The sequence below is a fragment of the Acartia tonsa genome, chromosome 11 (genome assembly GCF_053477335.1).
Source record: "Acartia tonsa isolate MP-2025a chromosome 11, ASM5347733v1, whole genome shotgun sequence".
Classification (NCBI taxonomy): domain Eukaryota; kingdom Metazoa; phylum Arthropoda; class Copepoda; order Calanoida; family Acartiidae; genus Acartia; species Acartia tonsa.
The window spans coordinates 32,723,496-32,732,342 of record NC_137270.1 but is presented as its reverse complement, the minus strand read 5'-3'; the positions used below and the strand labels follow the sequence as shown (position 1 = coordinate 32,732,342).

Here is an 8,847-nt window from a genome sequence, read left to right as displayed (position 1 = left end):
GCTGCAAAATTGTGTCAAAAGTGATCCAAGTGACGTCATAAAATGAGGGAGATGAGAGGAGAAGTGGGAAAGAAAACCCCTAAAAAAGAGATGGATAATTCCTTATTTTTAAGACACAATTTTGCAGCAGTTTGGTCTTTGTCTATATAACCATGAAAAAATGACGTCATTCAATACAAATGTCCAATGATAGGCTAGTATACATTTTAACTGACCAATTGTAGAACATATACTAGCCTATCATTGGTCATTTGTATTGTATGACGTCATTTTTTATAGGCACTTTAAGCTGCTTCTAAGATAGATATTTTCTTTGTTTTTAGGGTGCTCCGTGTTCAGAACTTGGAAGTTTAACAGATATATCAAGGTAGGTTCATCACATATTTTGAGATTACCACCCCAAACCTAAAAACCCTTTATTTTACACCCCTAAAAAAATTCTTAAATAATTAGACCCCCCCCTTCCTAAAACCTTTACAACCCTTCATTTTAACCCCTTATAAAGCTTGGACGTCTTTGATTAGAACAACAAATCAAGGGCTAGTAAATGTACCCAAAGTTTTCAGCAGGAGTGTTAGTTATTACTTTCTATCCGTCGTGTCCATCTATCTAACACTACACTAACACGAAAAAAAACTACTCTATAGATGATCGTGTCTGTCTGTCTGTTATTTTGTAATATCTGATGTTATTTGCTGTCTAGCCCTGCTTTGGCATTTTTTGGGATGATTCCCTTGTTCATTAAATATCTACCCTATAATCAACCTTAAAGTGCTGTCTGTTAATATTTCAATGATTAATGTGTATTGCTACTTATCATTGTTGTCATCCTTGTTAAGTTGTTTTAACTTTTTCATGTATTTTCAGAAATGGTAAAGAAAGATTTAGTATCATGGACCCATGGATGGTTTCTGCTAATTCTCACTTAACCACAGTCAACTCACATCTCAGCACTATGCCTAGGTACTTTACTTTTAGGGGAAAAGGGGCATTAGTCTAGAAATTGATCATTCCCCAAGATTAAAAAAAAACTGTTAGCTTTACGTACTTCAAAACATTTGGATTTATAAGTTGAAAGAGGATAATAGAACACTAAATAATATTTTTTCAAATTTTTCCAAATGAATTAAATGTAACAAATTACAAAAGTAATTTTGTTTATCATTAATGGGGACAGGGCTACCGAAAATTTAAAAAAAGTGGATTTTGTGAGCATGTTATATATGTTACTTTTTTTGTCAGGAACAAAAAAAGCAAACTAAATGTGATGTAGTGCTTTGAGGCACCTTAAAAAATATATGAATTTACTTGGATTTTGGATGGCTCCTGTGGCCACCTGGATTGATGGATGAAAATTTTTGTGTTGTTTGACAAATCTGAAAATGTTATTACTGTACCTTTCACACAAATAAATTTAGGGACAAAAACATTATGTGTTGTTGGGGGGGGGGGGGGGGGGAGTTGTCTTTAACTCTCTCTGTTCGTTTGTCTATCCATGTTTTTCTTTGTGATTCACTACCTCTCAGGCATCCAATGAGATCCAAGTGAGACTAGTAGTTTCCAGCATCATCATTTAAACTCCTCAGCCAATCAGCAGCCAAGATTCAATTTATATTTATGTTTAGGCATCCAAAAGGAAGTGAGACTAGTAGTTTTCAACATTATCATTTAAACTCCCCAGGCCATCAACAGCCTAGATTCAATTTATATTTATATTTAGGCGTCCAATAGGAAGTGAGACAAGTAGTTTCCAGCATCATCATTTAAACTCCTCAGCCAATCAGCAGCCAAGATTCAATTTTCCTAGTAAACAACATATCTAGTTATAATATCCTTATAATCAACAAGTTGGTTCTTTGTCTGTATGCCCTTTAAGATCTCTAGATGTCTTGAAAAATGGTCCTTGAAAAATACTTTTTATTACTAAATTTAATTAAGGTGAGATGACCCAATAGGCTAAGGGCGTAGCTGCTATATTATTGTTAAAAATTTAATAATTTGAATAAAAAATCGTTAAACATGACAGTCAATGATTAAAGCAAAAAATATAACGACATCTTATAATTAAGGTATAATAAGAAAAAAGAAATAGAATCACTTCAGTGAATTTATCATTTCTTTAAAACATTTAATATAAAAATTATATTATTTAATATGAAAGTTTTTTTTTCGTTGAAAGCTTTTTAAAAGGTGTCATATCAAAATCCTAAATATCTAGCGTAATATAAATATTAGATCATTTTTTATAATAAACAATTAGACATAATCTAAATAAATTTCAAATTTTCTTTCAATCATATAAAAAAGTAAAATTAGGTCAAAATTATAAATCTAAACTGAAAAAAATATTGTTAAAATATAATCTTTAATAATTAAGTAGAAAAGTACAGACAAAAATATTAATAGTTTCTCGTATAATTCAAATTTTTTATATTCATTACTTAATTTTGTAACTATTTTTTGTCTGTTCTATTCTATTATGTACATATTTTGAATTATAAAGAATATATATTTTTTGTTCAAATATCAATTATACATATGGGTAGCGCAGCAATAACAAAAAAATATAGCTAAATTATTTTAGTGCATTACTAAACCAACTGCCCGACTAAGGAGTTAAGGTTACCTTTAAAATGCGCCTAGAAGCCTGTTTTCCAGGGTCATATCTCTTGGAGGAGTGGAGATACCTCCCCCAAAATAGTTACAAACTTTCCTTGGACCTATGAGAAGCTTCCCTATAAAAGATAACTATATCAGTCGAGCGGTTAGTGAGATCTTAAGCTACAGACAGACAGATTGGGATCCTAATACTTTTTAAAAGAGGTTTGGTCAACCTAATTCTTCGTATTTCAGATCTAAAAAGAAAAATTTTGAAAATTGTGGTGGAGATTTTTTTGTGAGGGGGGGGGGGTAGTCGACCCCTGTTTTGAAATCTTGGTTTTAAAAAGAAAAAAAAATTTTGTGGGGAGGTTGGGTATTTTTTTGGGGGGGGGGAATGGGGAAGTGGGGGGTGTCCCATCCCCCAAGAAAATAGCTTAAGACCATCAAAGGACCAATAGGTATATTCCATAAAGAGTAGAGCCCAATTGGTTTAGTGCTAACTGAGATCTTAAGCTTCAGACAGACGGACAGACATCGTATTACTTAGTATTATAGATTACAGAGTAGCTGTGCTACGAAATATAGTGATAAATAATAATACTAGCCAATATTGTAAATAAATAATAACAATATCAAAATTGTCAAAATGTACTTTCTCTAACTTTTCTGTCATTTATTTATTTTGTATTATTTATTGTATATAGCTATATCATAATCATTTATATAATAAAATACTTAGAAATAAATTTAGGATATATTAATTTATTTTTAAAAGCAAGCATTGCCTACAATTAGGGTCGGTACGTTTGTTCGTATCGGCAATCTCTGATTATTGATAGTTTGATTTTAGCATAGTAGTATTGTCCAGGGAGTAAGGGAGGGGAAAATTAATCGAATATTCAATTTTAAAGAGTTTAAGACTTTGGGTACTGGCTTAAAGGGAATGTGCAAGAATTCAGCAGGTTCTGACTGACTTTAGATACTAGCGCATCAATGCCCCGCTAACTAGCTGAGTTAATTTTGAATATAGCTACAGAAAAATTTGTATTAAAAGGCTGGTTTTAACAAATATTTTTTTAAAGAAAATGTCATTTCATGAAACTCATGAAACTCTACTGTGACATTTATGTATTAAACAATCTAAGAACACCTTGAATATCGGTGTCAGTTAAAAATATATGAGAAGGGTTGACGAAGTTCTAAACACGATTTATTAATCTAGTGATTAATTACATAATGTTTACTACATTGTGATGTATTGGTAATTTAATTTTCAAGTAAATGGTTTTTTTCTTAGAATTAATTTTGTTCTATATTATATTACCATGATTCCTTTACAGTTTTGGTCAAATTTTCTGGATAAATCTGGTTTTCATTGCTTTTCAGCGAAAACTCTTAAATTGAATTAATTGCCCATTGTCCCCTCCCTTACTCCCTGAGTATTGTCCTTGCGATTTAAAACTTATTTCTAAAACAGTTGAAGATTCCTAAGACAATCAGCATTTACAAAGAGGCATTTACAAAGCATCTCAACAATCAACTTTAAACGATAGTACGTCCAAATCGAATAACCTAAATTTAAGCTGTATAAATACATATTTACATCAAATTTTCAGATTTTGAACTAATATTCAGTTTCTTTTAAATTAAAAAAAACAATTACTCTTTTTGTTGCTTAATGTTTGTTTGTTCAAATGATTTGTGGAACTTTGCTTCATAGATGCTTTCGTTCTTGTTTGTTTTACTATAGCCAAGTATCAGTGCTAACTAATCATTAGATCCCAAGTATAAATATAGTTTTTTTTTTAATCATGAATTTTCTTAGAATTAAATTTTTAGAATACCTATCTTTCTCCAGGTAATTTCATAACTTAATTAAAAAGAATGAATCGAAAGTGTTCTTTTTGAATAGTCAATTGAATAATGAAGCAATTAATTTCATTATTTCTATTTTAAGGTTGCTAATAATTGAACCATAGAAAGTTATAGAATACATTTATAATTTGATAATAATCAAAATTTAAATTGTTATAAAATTTAAATGTATCTATCTATATTAACCTTTATACCTTTAGGCTTTATCTATCATTTTTTTACATAGTATTCAATATTTATCGGCGAAATTAAACTTAATTAATTTAACTAATTAGTTATTTTTTAAAAAAAAGTATGTAAGGGATATACGGAAAGTGTCATTTGTAACGTCATTAAAATACGTCTAAATCCATCTATTTGTAGGGGTTTTCTTTCCCACTCATTCCCTCGCCCTTCCTTTTTTTGGCGTTTTTTTTGACGTCACACATGACACTTTCCCGTATCTCCGTATTTAAGTAACCTAAACTGACTCTACTTATAGAGAAGCTGCGCTTATTAGAGGATTTGAAAATACTTATTATTCGCATCGTATATTAGACAGCGGATAGTAAAATATAAAGGAATTAGAATAATGCTAGTTTTGTGGGCTCCGAGGAGCCAATCAAATGCTATTTTAAAGTCTAAACTACACATATGTTTTTTTACAATACGCTAAGCGATTTCATAACGAAACGGTACTCCCCCTCCCCCCAACCCTCTCCTATTTTTTATAAATTTGAAAAGCCCTGTTGGTCCCAATCAACAACCGTAACAACCATACTTAAACTTACATACCAAAAATTAATATATATATTTTTTTTTAAAGTTTGTCTTAAGTCTACGAAACTACAATAAAATAAATAACCATATCTCAATGTTTGTTAGTCGGTTAGTTAACATAGAAATAAATATAAGAAAAATTTAAGAAAGAAAGATTGAAAAAAAATGACCTCCCCAATAAAAATTTCTTACTTTTTCTTTTAGAGCTAAAATGTTAAATATAATAAAATTCCATAGATTTTATGATGAATCTTAGGATTATTAGACACAATGTTAAAGGCAAAGCATCTTTATAATCATCAAACAAGTCTTAAAATATTCATCATTAAGTACACTGTATACAAGCAATCAGTGAGTTTTACATCCGATTTTATTCTCCTGGCTTTAATAAGTGAATTTGGTATCAATCTTGTATTTACTATTTAATGAATCCGACCATCTCCCTCAAAGACTTTTAAAGAATCCAAGCAAGGACGCGGATTTGAGAAGTAGTCTGTAAATGCAGAACTTTAGAATCATGCTTTGAATCTTAATTCAACTCTTAGCTTTAAATTTGTATCTATTTATCTTTTTGTCTGCTTATTTTACTTTACTTTTTAGTAATTAATCTAGGGCTTCACCTGTAGATGGAGGAGAGGGAGGGGGAGAGGGCCGCATAGGCGTCCAAGGGGGGGGGGGGTAATGGGGCGATTACCCCCCCCAAACGATTTTGGGGGTGCTGTAGGCACCCCCAAAATTTTTTTAATTTTACCCCCCCCCATTCAAAATTTACCCTTACCCTGGGGGTGCTGTAGGCACCCCCAACCATAAAAAATCTCTAATAAAAAAAATTTTTGCGCGCTTCGCGCGCATTTTTAATACTATATATTTAATAAAATTTAAATTACCCCCCCCAAAAATTTTACCCCGGGGGTAAATTTTGGGGGGGGTAAACTAAATTTACCCCTGCCAACAGATTTCAGGGGGGGTAATTACCCCCCCCCCCAAGCAAATTTTACCCCCGGGGTAAAAATTTTGGGGGGGGTAAAAAAAATTTGCGTCGCGCTTCGGCGAAATTTTACCCCCCCCAAACACGAATTACCCCCCCCCTAAAAATTTTTTACCCCCCTAAAAATTTTTTACCCCCCCTAAAATAAAAAGCTTGGACGCCCCTGGAGGGCCGGCTTGGGTTTTTTTTGTCGGTGTCATATCTCTAACTATCTATACCATTCTAAACTTCATTTATTATTACGAAAGATCCTTTCAGCCATTTACGAGATCTTTAATGGTGATCAATACATAGGAACAGAATGATATTTATTATAACAGGCCGAAAAAAGTTAGAATTGATATAAAGCCAAAATTAACGGCTCTATACTACAAAATATTCATACAAAACCTTTTTAATTTAAATTCATTCGCAGTACAGCCGCTTTCTAAACCTACATTGCCGGGCTGCCATAAATATAAGCTCTATTTTTCTTTTGACTTTTAAAATGCTACGTTTCTGCCATTTGAAATTTTAAGTATAAAATATTAGTTTTTTTTTATTTCTACTTTGTCAAATACCTATCCATATTCTGAGGGCCTAGATACATCTCAATTGAAGTGAGAGAGGGAGAGGAGGGGATGATAAATGTCCCATCAAGAGTAATATCCCAGTCTTATGTCAAGAATAACAGTAGTTCAGTCAGTCAACCGTTTATTTGTTCTTTAGTACACATGATTAAACTCAAAAATAGCGTGCTTTTTTCATGCAACATTATTGCAATTTTCACTCAAAAAAATTTACAATAATATTTAATCAAATTGTGCACTATTTTACTTAAGAATAACAGTAGTTAGGTTAGCCAACCGTTTACCCATTCTGTAATAAACATACCCAAAAAGAGGCGCCCTTTTTGATACAAAAATGTACATTTCGTACACTAAAAATGGAAAACAATACAAATAAATAAACATTGTGTAACCTTCAAATGCAACAATACCTCAAAAGTAAAATCTGCACATAAAATAAAGTATAAGAATATTATAAAACGTTGCATTGACATTTATTGTTTGACTAAAATATATTGGAAAACTTAAAAGTTAAAATATAGTTATTTTTTAAAAACAAACCAATTAATTTGAGCAATTTGTAAACATTTTTAAGAGCGCTCTCTATTAGTTATATTTGACCAACCAGGTATTCTAATATTTGACATAAATTTGCTTTTCTTATAGTTTCATAACATTTAGAATTTATTCATTTTGGGTCCAACTTAAATGAAATTATTAATATCCTATCCTGTAATATAAATTTGTAAGTTTTTTTTTGTCTGAAGATTAAAATCTTAGAAATTTTTGGAGCAAATTTGTTGTACTCTTCAGGGAAGCTTCATAAATATTCGAAGGTGGTTTTAGGTTATTTTTCTGATCTGTCTCTCCTCCTCTAGAGGTTTGGGGTGAAGCAACTTATAACACATAAATGACATTCTATTTGTATTTTTTCTTAACCTAAATAATCAGCAAACAACTTTTTATTTACCTTATATATTTTTATCATAAAAGGGGAAACATGCTGGGAGGGAGGGGACATTAGACTGTAAATAATGCTGATACCAGAGTTATATGAACTAGTTTTTTCGTTGACTCAAAAATTTGGAACTTTAAAAAAAAATTTGTTTGGTTCAAACTTTCGCAATAAGTAATACTTTTGTTGGCAATAAATGGGAGTGTGAAAATTATCGTTCATTTTCCATTCAGATCTCTGAAAATATGAAAATAATAATAATATATATTGCTCTATATGCATTACATTATTTATCTTAGCAAGTATTAATGCATCCTAAAGGTATTGGGAAGGCTTTTAGTTCGAGTTCGAGTCTTGGCAAAGACCTGTAGTAAGCAAAGACGTTAAAAATGTTCCTTTACTTGTTTATGATTTTATTCAAATATCTTTGTACTCGCAGTTGTGCCCCTAGAGGTTTCTAGGGTAACTTCATGGAAGGAGGGAGAGTCGGCCAACCACTTTACGTTTAATTTAAATTAAACAAATGTCGGTTTTGTTTTTTTCAGGGTTAATGTACCCCACCCCAAAATAGTAATATAACTTATCTGGACCCATAAGAAGATTTAATGTCACGGAAAGCCATATAGGTATAGAAGTTAACGAGATTCTTCGGTACAGATACACAGACATTGACAGACAAACATCATGTTACTTTTATAAAAGGATTATGGAGATGTTGATACTCCTATCCTAAACATTGTAATTTTGTTTTTTGCCTCCCCCTCTTTAACCTTCTCAAGGTTCGCACACCCCCTGACAAAGCTCTGAGAACGCCACTGTAGATCTATCTGTTCAATCTTTTGTCTATTTGGCCAGTTAAAGCCATTACCAGACCTATAATTGATCTTTTATCTAAATGTGAACAATTATAAAAACTGTAACTGGTCACAAAATTGCTTTTTAATCAAATTGTAAAAAAAGATTTAAAACTTTTTTTTTATTTATTTCCTAATGTCTACTTTCTTTTTATCTTTCTTCTTTTTTTGCTTATTGATCTCTCTCTAGCTCTTCGATATTTCTATCTTATCATATACTTTGTTTTCTTTTACTTTGTGTTTTTAAGATTCCTCGATTATTTTTCT

The 8,847-nt window shown here is 31.3% G+C and overlaps 1 long non-coding RNA gene across 1 annotated transcript; it reads left to right on the top strand.

The window, feature by feature from the left end:
- The first annotated feature begins 230 nt into the window (after positions 1-230).
- LOC145332761 (uncharacterized) lies at positions 231-3,344 on the top strand. Its single transcript, XR_013884293.1, has 3 exons — positions 231-367; positions 868-963; positions 1,721-3,344. It is a non-coding gene; the product is annotated as an uncharacterized LOC145332761 (long non-coding RNA).
- Positions 3,345-8,847: the final 5,503 nt, after the last annotated feature.